We start from the raw sequence: 21,404 nt of genomic DNA, 5'->3' as shown, positions 1-21,404 counted from the left end.
AGTTGATGCTTCTCATCTCAATCCCTTCCTGTCTGTCCGTCCCTGTCTGTCTCTGTCTTTGTCTTTCTCTCACTGTCGCTAAAAAAAGAAATAGATGAGAAAGGGCTTTTCAGGAGAATTAAGATAAGCCATGAAGATCAAATTCAGTATAGTTAGGATTTATAAGCTACACCTGTAAATAGAAGGTAGACGGGGCTAAAAGAATGACCACAAAATTTATAAAATGTCAAATGGATTCAAGAATGGGCTTTACAATCTTACCAGGAGATTCCAAGATAGCAGACTGATCTCTGGAGTAGAAACCAAGTCTTATTTTCCCCTTATTTCAAGTACCTAGAATAAGACCTGGGATTAAAGAGGGACTCCAGACATGTTGAATGAATAAATGAATGAATGAAAAGATGTGCTATTACAAAGTACAATTACAATACCTTTTAGCTTTCCCATAACTGTTCTCCTCAGTCACTTGGCCTTTTCAGTTTAGAACTGAATGTCAATTTCTTATGTGTTTAGTAGTTCAGATCCTGAAGCACTTCTCTGTTACACAAAACCCAAACAAAATGATTTGCTTGAACCAGTCAACAAGCATTTAGATAGTAACTGAATTTAGAATTTGTTACAGGAAACACCTACTCTATCTTTTACACTATCCTTAATATTTAAGACATGCACAAGGCCTGATGAGAAACACACACACACACACACACACACACACACACACACACACACACACCCTCATGCCCAAAAGTCAAAGATACAAAGAACAGAAAATCAACAAAGCAAGAAACCTTGACCTGACATAGAGAAATGACTCTGATGAAATAAACAGGGATATGGAACAAACAGACACTATTGAAAAACTCAAAGATTGAAACCATACCACAGAATACCAATAGCTATCCACTTTATAAGTAGATCGTAGAAAATGTATTTTTGGAAAATTGGTCATTGGACAAAGCAGCCTTTATAAGTAGATCGTAGAAAATGTATTTTTGGAAAATTGGTCATTGGACAAAGCAGCCTTTAGCAAATACATTTTTTGCAAACAAACTTTTGGGGAATTGACCTGGAGCCAAGGCTGGGTACCGACATGAGGCACTGTACAACATTTCACAACTTGACCCATTGAGGTAACCCCTAGTGCTTAACCATGACTCCAGAATACACATCAGGCAAAGAACAGGTCTAGTTTCAGAGAAATTGATTAAGAGGCAGTGTTTGCAGTAAGAAAGGATTAAAGGATGAGCCAAGAGGTGCCTATCCTAGAATGGGCTAAAGGTCTTGCCTCAACTGCCTTCTCTCTATGCCTCATTATGTATTATCCAGGGAATGCAGGATGTGGACAGAAATCCCACTCAAAGCACCAGGGCTGGATCATCCATGTGACAGTTCATATGTGCATCTACTCCAATGGACTCTGCCATCCCCAGCCCAAACCTCATTTGTTCATTCTTTCTTTTAATAAATACTTATCAAGTGTCTATACCCTGCTGTAGGGACTGGGAATACAATAGTGGACAAGACAGGCAAGGTCTGGGTTCTCACCAAGCTTACATTCTGGAGGGATTAAACAATAATAAGAAAAATATCAGGGATTGAGAGAGTTGAAATCCCCCCAAAGTCTTTGCTACTGGAGTCAACAAGCCATCGAGGTTCATTCTATCTCCCAGTGACATTAGAAAAACACATATCATTAAACTGCAAACCAAACAGCAGACCTACTCAGAGGTCCAAAATAATTTGATTATGGGGGGTGGAGAGTGGAGAATTTCTCTATTTTGATCCAATTTCTAAATGGGAACTCACAGTGTTTGATGAATAATGAATGTGAATAATTAATGCATTTGAGAAAGGAAAATTTCTTACCTGTCAGTTACTTATCTTGGAGATTACACATCCATCACTCCTACCCTGAGGGGCTAGACTCATCTCCATAGAAACTAGGGGCAACCCAGAATGTTAATTATGCCTCAATGACAGATTTCCCTGCTCAGAACGTGACTCACCAGAAGACCTTCTAGGGCTAACTTGTTCTGAAAAGTAGGAAATTTAATTTATCTGACATTTTTTAAAGCCCCAAATAACTATCTTAATTAGCCAAAGGAACCATCAAAAGACTGACTCTGTGCGTACACATTTGGGAAAGGATTGCATAGAAGCACATTCATCCTCTAGGAAAGAGGCTGAATGGAAGAAATGGGCCCTTGATCTTTAACGACATAAGTACCAACACCTAGAACAGGGGTCCCCAAACTACGGCCTGCGGGCCACATGCGGCCCCCTGAGGCCATTTATCCGGCCCCCGCCGCACTTCCAGAAGGGGCACCTCTTTCATTGGTGGTCAGTGAGAGGAGCATAGTTCCCATTGAAATACTGGTCAGTTGGTTGATTTAAATTTACTTGTTCTTTATTTTAAATATTGTATTTGTTCCCATTTTGCTTTTTTTTTACTTTAAAATAAGATCTGTGCAGTGTGCATAGGGATTTGTTCATAGTTTTTTTTATAGTCTGGCCCTCCAATGGTCTGAGGGACAGTGAACTGGCCCCCTGTGTAAAAAGTTTGGGGACCCCTGACCTAGAACAATGATTAACACATGGCAGAATATTATTGTCCTCATTCAATGTTGTCGAATGAACTACCAACTCTGTGCTGTGAGGATATGACAATTTTCATTTTTATGGTGACATTGCACACAATGTCTTTTTACTAAAGCTTATATAATTTATTCCTTATAACAACCTGAAAAATAGCATTGGTACACAATATATGATCCATAACTTTTTAAACTTTAAAAATCAAAAGTTTGGAGAAAATTTCATGTGATTACAAATCCTGATTTGAGCTGAAATGAGCCTCTTTAACAGTCTCTATCCTATTTACTTAAATAGCAATACATTTTGCTGCAGAAATATTGACGTGTTTGCTTTTGGAGGGCTTCCCAGGTTCTGCTGGGTTGTTCTGCTCTGTATACATTGTATGCAACACATTACCTTCCTAAAATCTGAAATGTTCTAAATTCCAAAATATATACATCTTGCCCCAAGAATTTTGGTTGCAAAGAACATAGACTTACATTGTCACCCCAATTTTACAACTGGGATTCTTTGGCTCAGGAAAGCCAAGCAATTTACCTAAGATTATAGCACCAGTAAATAGATGCTTAAATCCAAATCCTCTGATGCCAAATCTTTGGGGCCTTTGTGCTCCACACAACATTAAAACTTCAAACAATTAATCTGGAATTTAATATTAAGATAACTGTCCTGTTAACATATAAATTGATAAGAGGTAAATTGATCAATGTAGCAGAAACTGAGGTGGAACAAATGGCATAGGGTATGGAGCAAGGTGAGGGCTGTCTCATGTAGAGACCTCCGCTCCCCGAAGAAATTGACCTCTAAAACTTAATCTCCCTCCCCAGTGCCGGAAGTGCACACGAAAAAGGAGCTGACCAATGGTTGTCCTGCAGACATCTTTGAATAAGTTAGACGTGACCTAACCTGATACTATAATGAAACATCCATTTTTTTAAATCATGAGTCTTTTATTTGAAGGTAAAGGATACCCAGATCTCTCTTGTGGGGAGAGAGAATAAGAAGACTTAATTATAAGATTGGTACTTGTATTAGTCAGGATAGTCCGGGTTATGGTGCAGTAAAACAAACAAAAACAAATAAAATATAAGGCTCTATGGCTTAAAACAACAAGACTTTGCTTCTTGCTCATATTACGTGCTCATCACAAGAAATCAGGAGAGGGTCCTTTCACTGTAACCACTCTGGGATCCAGGATGACGATATAGCCATTATTTCAAACATTACTATCTGCCTTACAGAAGGAAGGAGAAGGCAACAGAGCATGCATGCATTGTCTCTTTAAGCTTCTACCCAAGGGTGATATATTGTCACTTCCACTTACACAGTTCATTGGTTAAAGTAAGTCATTTAGTCATATGTAATATAAAATGGGCAGAAATACAAAATTCATGACTTCCAAGATTTTCAATAAATTTTCCTATTCAATAAATATTTTCTCGAGTGCCCGCTGGTGCTAAGCACTGTTCTATGCACTGAGCGTTGCATAGTATGAAGAAAACTAAAGCAGGGTAAGGGGTGGTGAGGGACAGGGTGGGGGACGCAGAGGTGAAAGTGAGTCCAGGGGAGGAGTCTCTGAACAAGGGACCTAGAAGAATTAAGGGAGGGAGTGGGATAAGGGGCATTCTGCCTTTTGAGGTCAAAACAAGACACAAAGAACTCAAATTTCAGGAAAATCCAAAAATGAATCTTGAAAGAGAGACAGGAAGGTGAGACACACACAGCTTGTATCTGTGGGGCTGCAATCATTGGGCTGCCTCTCCTTGTAACACACCTTCCCACTTCCTTTTTTTTTTTCCTGACAAAAGCAACACATACAACAGAACAAACACTTCCTCTTTCCCCGGGGTAAGCCACATGCACAAGCATTTTGTTTCAGGAAAGAATAAAGGTCAGCAAGTGTTCTGTAAACAAATAGAAGTATCCCCCATTTATTGAGCAACATCTATACTTCAGGAAGCATCTCCAGGTGTTTTTAAATAGTTTATTTCATTGAATGGGGTTGTTGTAAAAAATATATATATAGGGTTATAGGAATGAGATATAGAGGGTTAGTGTTGCCATTTTATAAATGAAAAGGCTATAAAGAGAGGTAACTGGCTTTCTGGAGAGGCATGTAGATTTTTCCTGGCAAAGATAGAGTCTAACTATCTTTTTGTGGCAAAGGTAAGAGTCTAACTACCAAGCCACTGCTTGAAATTACCATGAAATGTAGTAAATTTTAGACTTTGGGAGAGGAAACTTGTGAAAATTCATGTCTGAGTGAATTCTTGGTTGGTCATTAAAGACAGAATTGCCCTTGTAACAGGATAAGAAACATTATACAGGCCTCTTGGCTAAGGTGTATTCTGCAAGGGTAATCTGCAAGGGTTCCTACAGGTAAGAAAACCCATGGCTACTTCTTCACCTCTTCGACTCTTCTTCCAAAGGTCACCTTTCAGGGAAGCTCCCCCTGATTACCTGTGCAGAGTTGCAATGCCTTTTCCTTAGCCCTTCCTGTGCCCTGTCCTCTGGCTCTGTTTCTCCCCATAGCACTCAACAGCCTGTTCACAAACCATAAGAGTAAATTTGTTCACTGTTTGTCATCCATCACTAGAAGTTAGCTCCATGGGTAAAAGAAATTCTTGTCTGCTTCTTTTTATCCCCCAGACCGTAGAAAAGTGCCTTCTACTCAATTAGCAATGAATAAATGAACAAGTGAATGAATGAACAAGTAAATGAATGAAAGCATACGGAGAATGAATGGTCTTTTAAAGTTCTTTTTTTTTTAATTTTTTTTATTTATTCATTTTAGAGAGGAGAGGGAGAGAGAGAGAGAGAGAGAGGAGAGAGAGAGAGAAGGGGGGAGGAGCTGGAAGCATCAACTCCCATATGTGCCTTGACCAGGCAAGCCCAGGGTTTCGAACCGGCGACCTCAACATTTCCAGGTCGACACTTTATCCACTGCGCCACCACAGGTCAGGCTTTTTCAAAGTTCTTAATCTGGGGTTCATTAAGGGGCTTGGGGTTATCTGCTAATTAATGCCTTACGGTTACATGCAACTGTGTAGGGAGAAGAGTGTATTTGTGTGTATGGTCAGAGTCTCAAAGAAGGCAATAAACCAAAGGTTAAAAACCTTTGTGTGGTACGTCTATACAATGGAATATTATTCAGCCATAAAAAGAAATTCAGTGCTAATCTATGCTACAACACAGATGAAGCTTGGAAACACCGTGCTAAGTGAAAGAAGTCAGACACAGAAGACAATTATAGGATTGCATTGATACAAAATGTCCAGAATAGACAAACCTGCGCAGACAGAAAGCAGTGCAGTGGTTGTCAGCGGCTGGAGGGTCAGGGGAAGACAGAATGAGGAGAGACTGCTAAATGGGTATGGGGTTTTCTTTGGGGGTGATGAAAACATTCTAGAACTAAATATGGTAATGGTTGCACAACATTATAAATATATTAAATGCCACTGAATTGTATACCTTAAAATGGTAAATTTTATGCTATGTAAGTTCCCACCATAATTTACAAAAAAGAATCACTGTGTATAAGAGAAAGAAACAGATGATAATGATGAAGGAAATCATCTCGTACCTCTGACAGGATGAACGAGGGGATCTAAGTCTTAAAAGTTGTCAGTTGCATTCAAACATTCTAATAATATGTAAAATTGGAATATACCAGGAATAACAACTTAGATTTGTATTGGGTTTTGTGGTTTTAAACAAATTTCCAAGTATATTATTTAATTTCATTCCTAGAAAAAGAACTGGTGAGGTAGGCAGGGTCAACCCAATTCATGATAGTCTCCCTTTTACAAATGAGAATAATGAGGTTCAAATAATAACTTTCCCAAACTCACATAGTTACCGAATGGTAAAATGAGGATCTAAGCCCAGACCTGTTTACACCTTGGGCAATTTGATTCCTCTAGCTCTTTCAACCTTTTAACATCTCCCCAGAAATCCCAAGTATTCCTGTGATAAGGCTCCCACACAAGGTCATGGGCCAAGTTTCTTCCATGGCATCTGGAATACATTGTCCCGGTGTGGTAACATCTGGCACTTCATTGTGACCAAAACTTCTGACTAGAAATGATATACGCTTATGATAAATGAAGGCACTACGGAAAACAGGTTATTACTAATGTACATTTTTGAGAGTAAGAATGTCTTTAAATGTGGGGTCAATGGTAAGAAAAAGGTAATCATAGCTAGTGAACCCAACTTCCTCATTTACCAATGAGAAAACTCAGGCACAAAGCAACTGGCAGCTTGTCTTAGATGACATAGAGAGTTGGTGTCAGAAGTCAGACTGGAATACAAGGCTTTTAAACACTGTAAAAACACAGGCTCTTGGGGAACTAGCCTTCCAACAGAGTACCTAGGAAGAGATGATTTAATTTGTATATTTAGCAGTCCAAGACTAAGTGGACATTTATTAAAAACACAGAAAGGAGGAATTAGGGTTTCAGTGGTAATAAGTGACCCAAATGCTTAAATTTAGCGTCCAGTGAATCTTTTTTCTACCTTTTCTCTTCTCCACTGGGCTGAAACACAATGACATGGTGATTTTCTATTTTACCCGGAAGTGGCTAACTATCCAGCATTTACCAGTCAGGTTTTATACACACTGTCTGTGTCTGGGGGAATAATGCAGACCCACAGTGTCACTTCCATTCACGGAGACATGGATAGTCAGAGCTGAAGGAGCTTAGAGATCTTCCAGTCTGGGGTTTCCCAGCCACAGGCAGCTGACCTCCAGAGAGGGCGTCGGCACTGCCTCGAGCCAGTGTCTAACTCTACTTTCCTTCTCAGAGACAGAGCTGGTGTTCGGCTCCCTGCCCTCCTCATCATACGCTCCTTCATTCTGAGGTAGGTTGAGGGTTTGCAATAAATGTTCCCAAGATGGAGCATCAGCCATCTTAGGGAAGATGTAGAGGAGAAAACTTGAAAGAGAAGAAAGTACCTGCCAGAACCAAGGAAATTTAGCAAAGCTCTTCCACGTATGCTTTGAGCTAGAAAGAAGACATTCAAAATCATTTAAACTATGCCTCACTACTCCCATGAAGAAATTCAGGCCCAGAAAATGGATGTGACTTGGTCCAAAGTTACAAAGTCAGGAAGTAGCCAAGTTAGGGCTAGCACTCAAATCCTCCAAATTCCAGTCCAGAGCTTTTTTGTGACACTTTTTGTCTCCATCATTCTCTTTTAGGTAAAGTTATCATGATTCGAAATACACCAGAGCCCTTGAATATACTGCATATTGTTCACAAGTTTCACAGGGTATATTTTAACATATGACATATCAGTTAAGTCATGGATTTTTCTCTTATGTCCCCATATCTTTATAACTAGTACAGGGCCCATCTCCTAGAAAGTATGCATGTTGTTTGACAGAATGGATGCTACAGATGAGACAGGTGGGGTTCTACCATGGTTACTAAGTTCCCTCAAGACACAAGATCCTTTCCTCAAGGTGAAAGCCTTCTCTTCATATCCCTTCTATCCCCTTTCTTTCCGCCTGTTGAAATGTTTTCCAGCCACAATCAAAAGCTGCCTCTTGTCATCTCTAGCAGAAAGGAAACTTCCAAGACACTGAATCTGGGTGCCACCCGGATGAAGGCTAACCGCATGATATGGTTGAGTTACTTGCCCCTCTGAGATTCTACTTAGCCAATTATAAAAGAGTTAATAATACAGACCTCATTTGATTTTTCGGTGGAAGAAATAACATGAAATCTATAAAATCCCTTGTACAACCTGTGCCGTGTGGAGATTCTTTGTCCTTGGTGTCTCAGGACTCTCTGCTTACTCTTCACTAGTCTCAATATATTTGCATTATTTTACAGATTATTGGTGACTTTAGAATACTTCCATCTTTCCACTAGGTCAGAGAAATACTACATCAGAGAAATCTTTGTATTTGCCCCACTGTGACTTCCCATAGCATCTGGAATGATACTTAGCATAAATGTGGCTCCCAGAATTTATTTTTGTAGAATTGAACTGAAGTGTACGTGTGCGGTGGTGAAGGGGGGAGCTTATAAGGCAGGAGGCCTTCGAGATAATTTGTCTGAAAAGTAATCGCCCTTATGTTGGTGTCTTATGTATGCATCTTGATTGTGTTCTTCCCCCCTCAGAACAGGTAGCCAGGTGTTTGGCAGTGACACTGTTCCATTCAAAATGAGCGTCTGAAGAACTGACACCCCCTCAGTGAGGGACTGAGTTGTGTTTCTATGTTGGGTCCTCATGCCCCCACAAAGAGGAAGTGGATTTCAGGGATGGCAGATGACAATGTGACATCACCCATCTCCGTCAGCGCCCATTTCGTTTCTTCAATTTCAACAAAAAACTGGTAGGAAAGGTTGTTCCTTTATCACATGGGAGGCCTCTCTTTATTTATTAGTAAAAATAGGGAAGGTTCTCTCTCTTCACCCAGCCTGGTGCACAGAGCTTCCCATTTCAGTTCTTACCCCTTGTCTTAACTTTCTAGAAGAAGTAAATTCCAGTAACTGAAACGTAAATGGTAAAGTTATAAATAACATCTGCCTGTATAATAAAATCTAACAGGACAAAGGAACTATGAGGCTAACCAGGAAAAAGTCACTCCAGGAAGTAAGAATTAGTGTCCTGGTCTCTGGCAGAGACCTTCTTAAGTAGCCTTCATAATTAAAAAAACAATCTGCTCTTTGTAAGCTGTTCAAGCCAAGAAAGCAGCAATTACAACCTCTTTACTGCAGCAACACATGGGGAAGATGCTATTCATGGACAGCATCCCCTGAGCCACACCCAAGATGTCTTAGAACCTTCACGTTAATGCAGATGGTGCCTTGGGCACGAATCCCGGAGTACCAGCTTTCATTCCAAAACACAAAGTTTTTTTTCCTTAAGGATTTCTAATGACTTGGGGAATTGTTGAGGTCATAATCAGGTTAAGTGGGAAAAAGGCAAAGAACAAAAAATATATATATGATGATGTCAAAAATACTGTATAATATACACATAGAAAAAAACACCGGAAGGAAATGCATCGAAATGTTAACAAAGGCCCTTCACTAAACAAGTATTTATTGAGTGCCTATAATACGCCAGGCATTGTGCTGTGTGTGGTGAGAAAAAAATGGAGCCTGTATGATGCCTTCATACAGCTTACAGTTAGGGGACTAAGCTAAGCTAAAAACTTAAAAACACTTGTAAAGCAATCTGAGCCCATAATCCTTCTAGTCTTTTATAGTTAATGAGGTCCTTGCTTTTACTCATCATGTTAAGGCTTTGTACAGGTAAAATAAGATGCTAGGATAGGACAGAGCCAAGATTTGGACCATGTCTGTCTCACACAATGATACCAATTCTTTTACTGGCTCCCCCTTATCAAATATTTCTAAAGCATTCAAGTTAGTTCTCTTAGAGATGATTCTCTTTTGCACTCGTATTTCATTGATTTATGTAATATATAACTAAGCTCTATAATTACCACAACAAGTATAACTGAAACTTGCATATTTGTGAACAACCACAAGTGATTCTTGGTAAGCATGTACCTACCTGGTGGAGCACAAGTACCTGAGCACACTAGAGAATAAGCCACTGGCCACCAGCATTCAGCACACTGTGGGCATCGGTCTGGATAATTTACAGAAGTAATCGAGAGAATGCATCAATCCCATAAGTCAATAAAAGGGAAACTTATTAAGAGAACATATGTCATACTTCTTGTCACACAGCTTGGGATTGCCATCTTAACTTTAGGCAGCCAGTTAAATCATATTGACCTTCCTATCAGCTGAAATTGTATTTGCATTATTATTATATCAGCCACTAAGTCACAACTTTGTGCTTATTATGAGCAGACCTGTGCCCTCCTCCTCACCACCACTACTCATGTGTTGAAATCCTAACCCTCTAGTAGCTCAGAATGAGATCGTATTGGAAGATAGATAAGGCTTTGAAAGAAGCGAGTTAAAATGAAGTCTTCTGGGTGAGCCCTGTGTTAATATGGCCGATGTCTTTATAAAAAGAGGAGATTAGCCTGACCAGGCAGTGGCCCAGTGGATGGAGCATCAGACTGGGATGCGGAGGACCCAGGTTCGAAACCTCGAGGTCGCCAGTTTGAGCATGGGCTCATCTGGCTTGAGCAAAAAACTCACCAACTTGGACCCAAGGTCGTTGGCTCGAGCAAGGGGTTGCTGGTCTGCTGGGGGCCCATGGTCAGGTCACATGTGAAAAAGCAATCAATGAACAACTAAGGTGTTGCAACAAAAAACACTGATGATTGATGCTTCCCATCTCTCCCTGTACCTGTCTGTCTGTCCCTGTCCCTATCTATCCCTCTCTCTCTCTCTCTGACTTTCTCTCTGTCCCTGTTTAAAAAAAAAAAAAGGAGGAGATTAGTAGAGACAAAAAACACATGTGAGGACAAAGCAAGAAGGTGGCTGTCTGCAAGCCAAGGAGAGAGGCCTCAGAAGAAACCAACCCTCAGGCACCTTGCTCTCAGACTCCCCAGCTTCCAAACTGCGAGAAAATAAATTCTTGCTGTGTAAGCCACCCAGTCTGTGGTGTTTGGTTACAGAAGCCCTAGCAAATTACTACAGAGCTTATCTCAATGACTGGCACACGGTCAGCACTTAAACACTGATGAAATAAATGAGTGAATGAGGAATGCATTTTGGTTGATTTTTTTGGAATCCTTATGGAGGGATTTTTTTTTTAATTGCATAAGCAGAGGTGTGCTCTAGTTATCTGCCAACACTAGGATTTTAAGATAAGAGAGTAGGCCTTTCCTTTCGTCGATTTCTATCTCTTGATCCCTAAGACTGGGGAAAAGAGTTCCTATAAATTCCAATTTAGGAACATGTCAAACGATCAGAGCTGAAATCCCAGCACTATTAGAACAGAGCCAGTCCTCAACTGCTTCTTGAAAGCCCTTAGCTCCCTCGTGCTGGGCAGCAGTGTCTCCTGGGGCTTCCTGAGGCCCCTGGTGCACACAGATAAGGCTAAGATGTAAAAGCGCCAAGAAAATTGGCAGGCAACCAAGAAAATCTCCCAGGCCCTTGATTGAAAGATAGCATGTGAGGTCATGGGAACCAAGGCTGAACTTGATCCCTCCCTTCTCCCTACAGACAAGAATTAAGGTACTCGCAGGACCCGACACACCACCTGGATGTGCTCTTAGCAATGTGACCTCAAAACTGGAACGGTAAATTACCTAGATTGTTAGCATTCGCACGGAATGCCAGAGCCCACCTGAACTTCGAGGGTGTACGGCACAGCCTTCTCATTTTGAAAGGAAGGAAAATGAGGCTCTGAAAAGGGGAAAGGTCTGCCCTTGCTCTTGTCATTGTTACTTCTTGAGCCTTTGCCATCGAAACCAAAGACAAAGTTGAACGTATCGGTCTTTCATATGGCTACTTATTAAAAGAGAATTTCTTCCCCAACATTCCTAGTGAGTAGTCACTAGACTTTGCTCAAACACTTCTAGGGATGAGGAACTCACAGTTCCCTGAGTGCATGAGGCTATCTCTGACCAGATTCAGTTATAGGTAATTCCTTTTATTGAGCCTAAATCTGCTTCCCTACCTCTTCCAACCTTTGGTTCTCATTGTGTCTTCTGAAATATCATGGAATCAATCTAACTCCTCCTCTCCATGGTGGACTTCCAATATCTGAAGACAAGAAATGTCTTTTAATTATATCTCCTAAGTCATAGTTTTGGGCTATATACTCATCATTCTTGTCAGTATTGCCAACTGCCTTAAATCCTCATAAAAACTAGTCAGTGACACATCAAGAGAAACATAACCTTCTAATAAGTGAGCCCTGATCACTTGACCTGGAATGAGATGATCTTTGATTCACCCCTAAATCTGTGAGAAAAGTGAAATGAGATTGCTTACCAATGAGAATGGTCCTTCCCAGAACGAGTTGTCTTATATGAAACCCATAACTATCTAAATAGCTCATAGGCCTCATTCAACAAGCTCAACCTACAGTCTTCCCTGGTCTCCTCCCTGCTCTTCCTCCCCCTGCCATCCTCAGCCCGGTCACTTTGCCCCAAACCATACCCCTTCCAAGGGAAGCAGGTCCAACCAGTTTTCCTGCTTTCCCCTGCTATCCTCTTCCCAATATACTTATTTTTGAAGTAAAACCAATACTGCCACCCTCACCACAGTGGATTGAAATAAAGACCAGTACCCATGCTGAGGTTCTTACATGAGCAAGACCCACAAAGACTAACTATCCATAAAATACTCTTTACTGAGGGCGCCTTTGCTCTGACCCCACCAAATTCCTTTGTAGGGAAGCAAAATGAGTCAGATAAACAGAAGAGGACCACAGTTCTCTGGAACTGCTTGAGACTGGATGGGAAATGTGGACTGAAGAAATGGAAGCCTGGGTGACTGAGTGGTTGAGGAAGGGACATTCCCATATTTTCTTGTAATAAACCTGCATGTCTAATATGAAAACTCAAAGTGGAAGGTTCTTCGGTCTGTTTGTTCCTGCTTTTTCCCCCACCCTCGAAGTTGAAGGGCAAGAAATTTACATAATGACTTTTCTTTGTTCTCCTTGCTTTAGAATCCTTCCTCTATATTTAGGACATTCTTAACAAAGATTTCATTTTACCTTCTCTGGTAAATGAAACCTATGTAGATTGGATATCAGGAGACTCTAAAAGAATCTAGAATTCTTTGGAGTGCAGAAAAGTCCAAATGATTAGAGATGTCTAAAAAAACCAAATGGTTTTAGAATTGGTTGGAGTTTTCTTCAAAGAAGAAGCTACTCCCTCCATAATGCCATAGGGTCAGGACTTCTTCCTGTTTGCTTCTTGTTTTGTTCATGTTGGGATGTGACAAGGAGGAATGACCTTCATCACTGGCAAGAAAAGAATAGACTCCAGCTCATCTCAAACTCCAGAAGCTCTGCCTTACCAGAAATAAATACTTTGCTTTCCATTTCTACACACAAGACTCATGTGAGATGTATTCAGGTTCAATCAGGTTCAGATAAAATGCCTCATTTAACAAATTTATTCGGCACTGTTCAAGTTGAAGACAGACACTGGAGATGTAGGGATAAATAGAGCACACATGGTTCTTGTCTTCGTGGAGTTTATAATCAAATGATCTTTGCAGCTCCTTCAATTGGTTTTGCACACAGATGCCACTACAAACAATCAATCATACCCTAAACATCTTGCTATAAATTAAGTGTTTGTGTTGCCCCAAAATTTATATATTGAAATTCTAACACCCCAGTGATAGTGTGTGGAGACAGTGCCTTTAGGAAGTAATTAGGTCACAAGGTGGAGTACTAATGATGGCTTAGTGCCCTTATAAGAAGAGACAGGAGAGAACTTGCTTCCTTCTGCTGCTCTGCACCCTGTGAGTATCCACCGAAAGGACAGCCCAACCAGCAAGCAGCCTCACGAGAAACTGGATTGGTCAACACCTTCATCTGGCTGGGGCTTCTCAGTCTCTAAAACTGAGTGAAATACATCTCTGTTGTTTAAGCTACTCAGTCTATGGAAGTTTTGTTAGAAGAGCCTGAACTAGATATATCTACATGAGCTTAGTCGTAAGCACACACCATTGGGGAGGGAGTGGTATACAAAAGACATAAAATGTGGACTCTGTCCATGATGAGCTCAAAAATCGAACTGGGAAAATGATCCACATGTGACACTGTTGGACAACAGAGTGCTTTCTAATGAAGTGCTAGATCGAGCCGTACATATGGTTGATAACTAGAAGATGTACAATAAAATGTTAAGTATATGGTCTTGGCAACAAATTTTAAAGAAGTTTAATTTAAGGAAGAGTGCTACAGAACAGAGACATCAGAAAAAAACTTTTATCAAGAAACTGGCTCCAGAGTTGAGTCTTAAAGGATGGGCAGGAGAGGGTGGGCATTCTGGGCAGGAGTAAAGACACAGCATCAAAAAAAGAACCGACAGTCAGTGAGTAGGGGTAACCAATTAAGTAACTACAAATTGCGAATGTTATAAAACAAAGCCAAACAATTCAGATCACACCTAACAAACAAAATTATAATAGAAATACCATGTCTGTTCCCCAAACACATGCACATTCTAACACATTCTTGGAAAGAGTGCTGTAACGTTGATTTACATCTGACAGTCCAAGTGAAAAATGAAAGAGCTGCCAAATCTGCCTATATAAATCCCAGGGATTTCACATGTTTCTACCCTAGGAGCTGAAGGCAGAGGAAAAGATTTAAGCCTTTGAGACAGCACACAATAAAATGGTACCCCAGAGAAGCTGTGTGGAGGAGTCACTAGGATCGTATTTATCATGTCCAAGACCAACATTAATTCTGATGCACAGACCCCCTTCAGCATTCAGATACACTATATTAAATATTTCTCACAGGTGAATTTAGCAGGCTAGGCAGAGGCGCACAGAGTTGTACAGGGGGACCAGATGACTGCTGTATTATGCAGAATCGTAGGCACCATATTAAGCTTCTGTTGACAGCCAGACGACTGAGAGGACTCTCCTCTAAAATCTTTCTGGTTTGAAATGATTTGCTTTTTCCTCGTGGTGTCAAACCCTTGGGTTGCAAATGCCTTGAGTAACTGATCAGAATCAAAAACTGCTTCCTAACTAAGAGAAGTTTGGGCCACCCTTTTGGTTCTCCTAGCTGGGCTGTGACAAGGAGGAGTAATCTTATCTCAGTGAGGCTGCTGATCCATACTCGTCGGATGAAAACATTGCTGCCGCTTCCTTGCTCCTATAAAGAATGCTTTGCCTTTCCCATCACCTCATTAGAGAATCTGAAGTGATAGCTAACAAGTTACTCACTACCCCGATCAGAAGCCAGGCCAAGAGGTAAGAATCCTTGGCACAGGGTTCTCTGGGGCAGAGCCATAAAACTGCATTGCTAACAAGGTAGTATTCCTTGGTTACCAGAAACATCTGGGATCAGTTTCAGAGTGTGGCTTCTCAATATACAACCCAGACCTCTTTAAGGGAATATCCAACATTTTGTAAATTGATGGAAGTCATGAACCATTACTATGCTGTTCAGAGTTGTTTATATAACGATGAAAGTGAGGGATTCCAGCCTGTGTAGGTGTCACTTCTCTCTAATTGTTTGCTTCCTTTTACAAGAAAAGAAGAGTCAGGTAGCCCATTGTTTTCATTCTTGCCTTGGACACCAGGAAACTGAAAGCTGATAGTAACTCTTCCTGGATTAGATTTCTAGGTATAATTGTTTCTCTTTCTATTATTAGGTTCTTTAGATATTCTTTAAAAATGTAACATTGAATTAAGTCACCTGGAAGTAGTCAGAGCATAAATTACAAATTGGTGTGATATAAATAATTCCAATTTATGCTTTACCTTAAATTTCAGAAAGTCATCTTCTCTATTCAGCTTGTAAATGTGCGTGAATCTTGCTTTTTTCAGTCATATTGATGATGGGACTCCCTCCCATCAACCTGCCTCATTGGACAAGTGACAGAAGACGAAGGTTCCAGGGAAACTGCTCTACTTGACAGAGTAGAGGGACCAAGGTCTTGTTCGGTTTCTCCACAAGCTCACTTGTTCCCTTGCAACTCAATTACCTGCTAAGGAGAGCCAGCAGGAGCACAGTGAAAAACGGGGTGGACACGGGGGTCCCCAACTCTGACGGCATTCCATAAGCCATTACCTTTGTTAGTCTAGTTTCCTCATTTGTGAAATGTGAGCAACAACCTTCTTGCCTGTCTGTGGAAGTTATTGTAAAAGTTCTTTGTAAAATGAAATGTTTTATAGGATGCAAATTGTTTAGCAGGTAATGGAAATAGCCCAGAAATGCTAAATAAAATACACTCTGATGTGCTGACTCTTCATCAAAGAGCGCTTTCTTGTTTCTAGAACAGGGTGGAAGGTAGATTTTTAAAAGAAAGCTAGAGTGTTCTAATGGGTTTCTCAAACAGATGAAAACTTGCAAGACAAAGTGGGCAGGGTGAGGTCCCCAGCTGGGAAGGATGGCCTTTGGGTGTCAGGGAGTTTAGGTTTACATTGACTTTGCACTTATCAGATAAATGCATGAAGCATTGTATTTGATTCTATAGCTCACTGTGGGAGGGCTTCGCCACCTATATCACGTGTCCAAAGGAAACAGACCAGAGTAGTAAGAGGGCCTTGAACACTGCGTAAATAGTTAAAGACACTTGGAACATAGGGACTGGAGCAGAATCAGGGGACATGGCCCTGTCTTGAGATGGTTATAAAAAAAAATAGGATTGTCATGTAAAAGAGGGAATTGTTTCTCTCGGTGTGGATGTCCCGAAGTTTGAAAGTTGCTGCAGACAAGATGCCATTTCAGGGGAAGACAGATTTCAGAAGGGAACACATCAACAAGTGAAACAGCAACTCCTCCAACATCAGCTTTCAGATGTTTCAAACGGGACTCGTGCCATTGGTGAGAAGTTGTAATAGATAAACTTTGCCCCTTATTTTCTTCTCTTTTTAGACAGAGAGAGAGAGAGACAAGAAGGGAAAGAGAGAGAGTGAGGGAGAAGAGAGATGAGAAGCGTCACCTCTTAGTCGCTTCACTTACAGTCGTTCAGTGTGTCACGCTCTCATCATCAGACACTCTAAGCCAATCCCTTTACCATTGGCAGACACAAAGTTTCTCATTCTTAGAGACAAACTAAAATCCTTCTGCTAAAGAACCTAAACTCTACCTCAGGTGGTAGGGGGTTAGGGGTTATCACTGAGAAAGCCTTGCCTTCGAGACCAGCCCATCCTATGCTGAAACCAGTGCTTCTCAGCGTCTCTTCTATTTCCTACCTCACTTTGACGGCTGGGCTCCTCTGATCAAAGCTGGAGGCAGCACCATCCCCCCCAAGCCGCCTCCCTTGGCACCAAGCCAGAAATCCACTGCGGCCATTTGTGTTTTCATTTAGTAAATAAAGATCAGAAATGGCTGCTGCTCTAATAGATTAAAAACTCTGGTCTGCAAATAAATATCTTGGGGGAATTAGAGAAGATTTGGAGAACAACAGTCAATCTCAATATAATTAAAAATAAGCTCTCACCTGCTACTAATTTCCTTCTTGTTTCTTTGCGAACAGAAGTCTTTGTTTGAACAAAGAGGTAAAAGGCACAGTTAGAAGCTGTTTACATAGTGCAAATGAGAGTGCTAATTGTAGGGAGCCTGCATGTTAATGAGAAAGAGGTTATTTATCAGTGTGAAATTCTGAGTGCAATAAATTGCAGGTGATATTTCAGGAAACATTCATTTTTCAAACGATTTCTCTTCAACTACAACAGTGGCCCCCAATCAGAGTGCAGTTTGCTGTAGTGGAGTAAGAACTGGTTCGGAAGCCAGGAGACCTGGTTGCCATCCGGAGTTGCGTCCTGGGAAAAGCTGCCTTCCCTCTTGGAGTTTCAAAAAGTTAGGCGTCTCTAAGTTTCCCTCCAGCTCTGACCATCACAGTGTCAGAAGTACCAGGGTGTATTTAGTGCTTCTACTGAGAAATAAGTTTCTCTTTCTCGGGATTGCCTTTGTTGTTCTGAAACCAAATTACAACAATATGTTATTGACAAGGACCTGGCTTCCATGGCCTCTGGTTTTCCCCTACCCTGGCCGCCACAGATCTGCCCAGCTCTTTTTGGGGAATTCATTGAAGATCCCTGGAAGCAAGCCTCTTAGTAATACCACAATGTCACTTGCCTCCCACCTCCCCCTCAGTCCCTCTCAGAGATCTCCAAAGAGGCTCCAGGCCCCCTGACCTCCCAGTGAGTCATTCACTTGCCACATGCTCTTTGAACACCCACTGTGTGCAAAGCACCATGCTGAACACTAGGAGCACAGAATTCTGGAAGGCAAACATAAGCCATGTCTGTGTGGTAGAACTATCTAATGGGGAAGTAGAAGATGAAACCAGTAATTATGCAAAGTAAAATTCACAATGTGCTTAAGCATTGTTGCCTTCCTGGCTACCCTGATCAGAACTGGCCCTCCTGTTTTTGTGTCTGGCACACCCTCCACAGCCTTCCATTTATTGTAGTATTTGTGACACTTCGTTGCACTTGGTAAGTGTCTACCGCCTAGACTGGTCCCCCTGGCTAGCCTGAGAGCACAGTCTCTAAAGAAGCAGGCCCTCCGCTGAGGATGGCTCCATGGCCTCTGCCTCAGGCGCTGGAATGGCTCTGGTTGCAAAGGAGCAACGCCCCAAATGGGCAGAGCATCACCCCCTGGTGGGCATGCCGGGTGGATCCTGGTTGGGTAGATCCTGGTCAGGCACATGCTGGAGTCTGTCTGTCTGCCTCTCTGCTTCTCACTTTGGGTGGGGGGGGGAAGAGGCAGGCCCTCAAATTCCCCACCCCCACAGGGGGTGTTCTACTTCAACATGCCAAGGCATGGCCCAGCTGCTGCTTTAGGGGGGACTAACTCAGTGACTATGCTACCACCAAATCCTTAGTAAAAAGAATTGAAAATCCGTGCTTCTGGTCAACAAGCATCCCCCACCACACAAGTAAGGACATGTCCGTAAAGCAAACTGCCACGCAGTGGAGTCTCATGATCTTGAACTGGAAGCCAGGCCTGCCTCTGAGACTCTGCCCTCCCTCTGCTGTGACATCTCTGGACAGCAGGCCCACCCAGTAAGCCAAGCACACACACAGCAAGTAAGAAATTGAGAAGAGCCCATCCTCCCACCAGGACCAAGCGCAATTCTGGAAGGTATAGGACGGGCACTTAATGAAGGTTTGATGAGGGAATGAATGAATGAACGAACGAACGAACAAACGAGGGCTGTTTTCTCTCAAAAATTCTAGAGGAGTTGCCCTGGCCGGTTGGCTCAGCGGTAGAGCGTCGGCCTAGCGTGCGGAGGACCCGGGTTCGATTCCCGGCCAGGGCACACAGGAGAAGCGCCCATTTGCTTCTCCACCCCTCCGCCGCACTTTCCTCTCTGTCTCTCTCTTCCCCTCCCGCAGCCAAGGCTCCATTGGAGCAAAGATGGCCCGGGCGCTGGGGATGGCTCTGTGGCCTCAGCCCCAGGCGCTAGAGTGGCTCTGGTCGCAATATGGCGACGCCCAGGATGGGCAGAGCATCGCCCCCTGGTGGGCAGAGCGTCGCCCCATGGTGGGCGTGCCGGGTGGATCCCGGTCGGGCGCATGCGGGAGTCTGTCTGACTGTCTCTCCCCGTTTCCAGCTTCAGAAAAATGAAAAAAAAGAAAAAAAAAAAAATATTCTAGAGGCAAAATGTCCCACCAATCACAATTTGTTCTGGACCCACAGAGAGGCAGGAGCACTAGTTATAGTGAAGACTGAGGTGGAGCCTTACCCACTGACAAAAGCACCACGTGCTCCTTGGGAATCTCTACTGCAATCCTGTGGGGCAGGCATCGCCTTGGTCTGACACTCTCCTCCCTGCTCCCATCCACCTCCCTGTGCTGCTTTCTTCACTCCCCAGCCTCTTTGCCTCCTCAACTCACGCTTCAGCTCAAAGGTCAGTTCTTCTAGAAAGCCATTTTGAAGGAAGATCTGAGGGAGTCGGTTGCCCGTGTTCTTTCTATAACAGCACAGCTGCCGCTGTTGCAAAGGTCTTTAGTGAAGCAAGGGACTGACACACAAGGCTTACACACAGGGTTCATGTTTCCCAAGGCAGGAAGGGTGAGGAGTCACTAGGCAAGGTTAAAATCAGCTCTTCTGTAAGACTAGGAACTGCACCATCAACCAGTTTTTTGTGGCAACAAGCCGGGAAATTTCTAGGGGTGCACAGAAGTCAGCTAGCTCACGGGGCAGCCTGAAGAGAAGGTTCCTGTTGCAGTTCTGTCTCCCTTCCTACTGGAAGTAGAGAACAATACAGACTACAGACGGCATCCCTGCCTGGAAGGCACCGTGAAGGGTCTCAAAGAAATATCTTGCCACATATTTGGGTTCCGAGGGGACACATACTCAAGAATGCATCTGAGTATGAAACAAATAAGAAAAATATTCTAAAGCAGCAGGGACTTAAAATCAACGTTAATAACCTAAAAAGTGGTGAGAAAAGGAATGAAACTCTCCCACCAGCTCTTACTATGGGAAAGTCCCTTTTCTAAAACAAGTTTTCTGGAAAAGCAATAATTTCTAATCCTTATAAAAAATTCAGTGAGACTTGGGCACTAGAAAGTACGAAGGATCTTGTTATCAGCCCCCTACACACACACACATACACCCCTTTCAGGAGAAAAAGGAGTACTTCTTATACCATACATAACTAATGCAGCAAATTTGGGGGTGATGTCTTCCAAAAACACACTCAAACTCTCAGTCTCGCATTCTCCTGTAGAAAGATCAAGGGCAATGTGGCTGGCTAGGCTTGAATGGGAATCCCTTTCAAGTCATGCAATCAGAAGCAAAGTACCTAAGCTTGCTGAGCCTCAGTAGCTCCATCTGTGAAGTGGGAAAAAAGATGACTCATGTAAAGGACTTGGCACAATTCCTACAAAATTGTAGTGCCTCATAAAATGTTCTGGGTTCTTCCCTCATGTCTATAGGTTTACTCAAGCACAAAGAAGTCAGAAGAAATCTGAAAGCCTTTCTATGAGGTGAAAGAAACTAAAACATGTAGGGAGTAATTTCTTTCTTCTAATTAAAGGTGATAACCATTGAGTACCTTCTTTGACTCAACAACAACAACAACGACGAAAAAAGATTAGGGTCTCTCCTAGATGCCCCTTATCCTAGCATCCCCATCATAGCACGTAGGCCACTAGTTGAAATATTGTGATCACTTACTTACTTTTCTCGATTACCTACTAGATTGTAAAGTTTAGAAAATGATCAAGAACAGTGTATGTATTCTTTTTAGATGTTTATTC

Source organism: Saccopteryx leptura, chromosome 2 (assembly GCF_036850995.1).
Source record: "Saccopteryx leptura isolate mSacLep1 chromosome 2, mSacLep1_pri_phased_curated, whole genome shotgun sequence".
Lineage (NCBI taxonomy): Eukaryota > Metazoa > Chordata > Mammalia > Chiroptera > Emballonuridae > Saccopteryx > Saccopteryx leptura.
Note: the sequence above shows the minus strand (reverse complement) of the source record.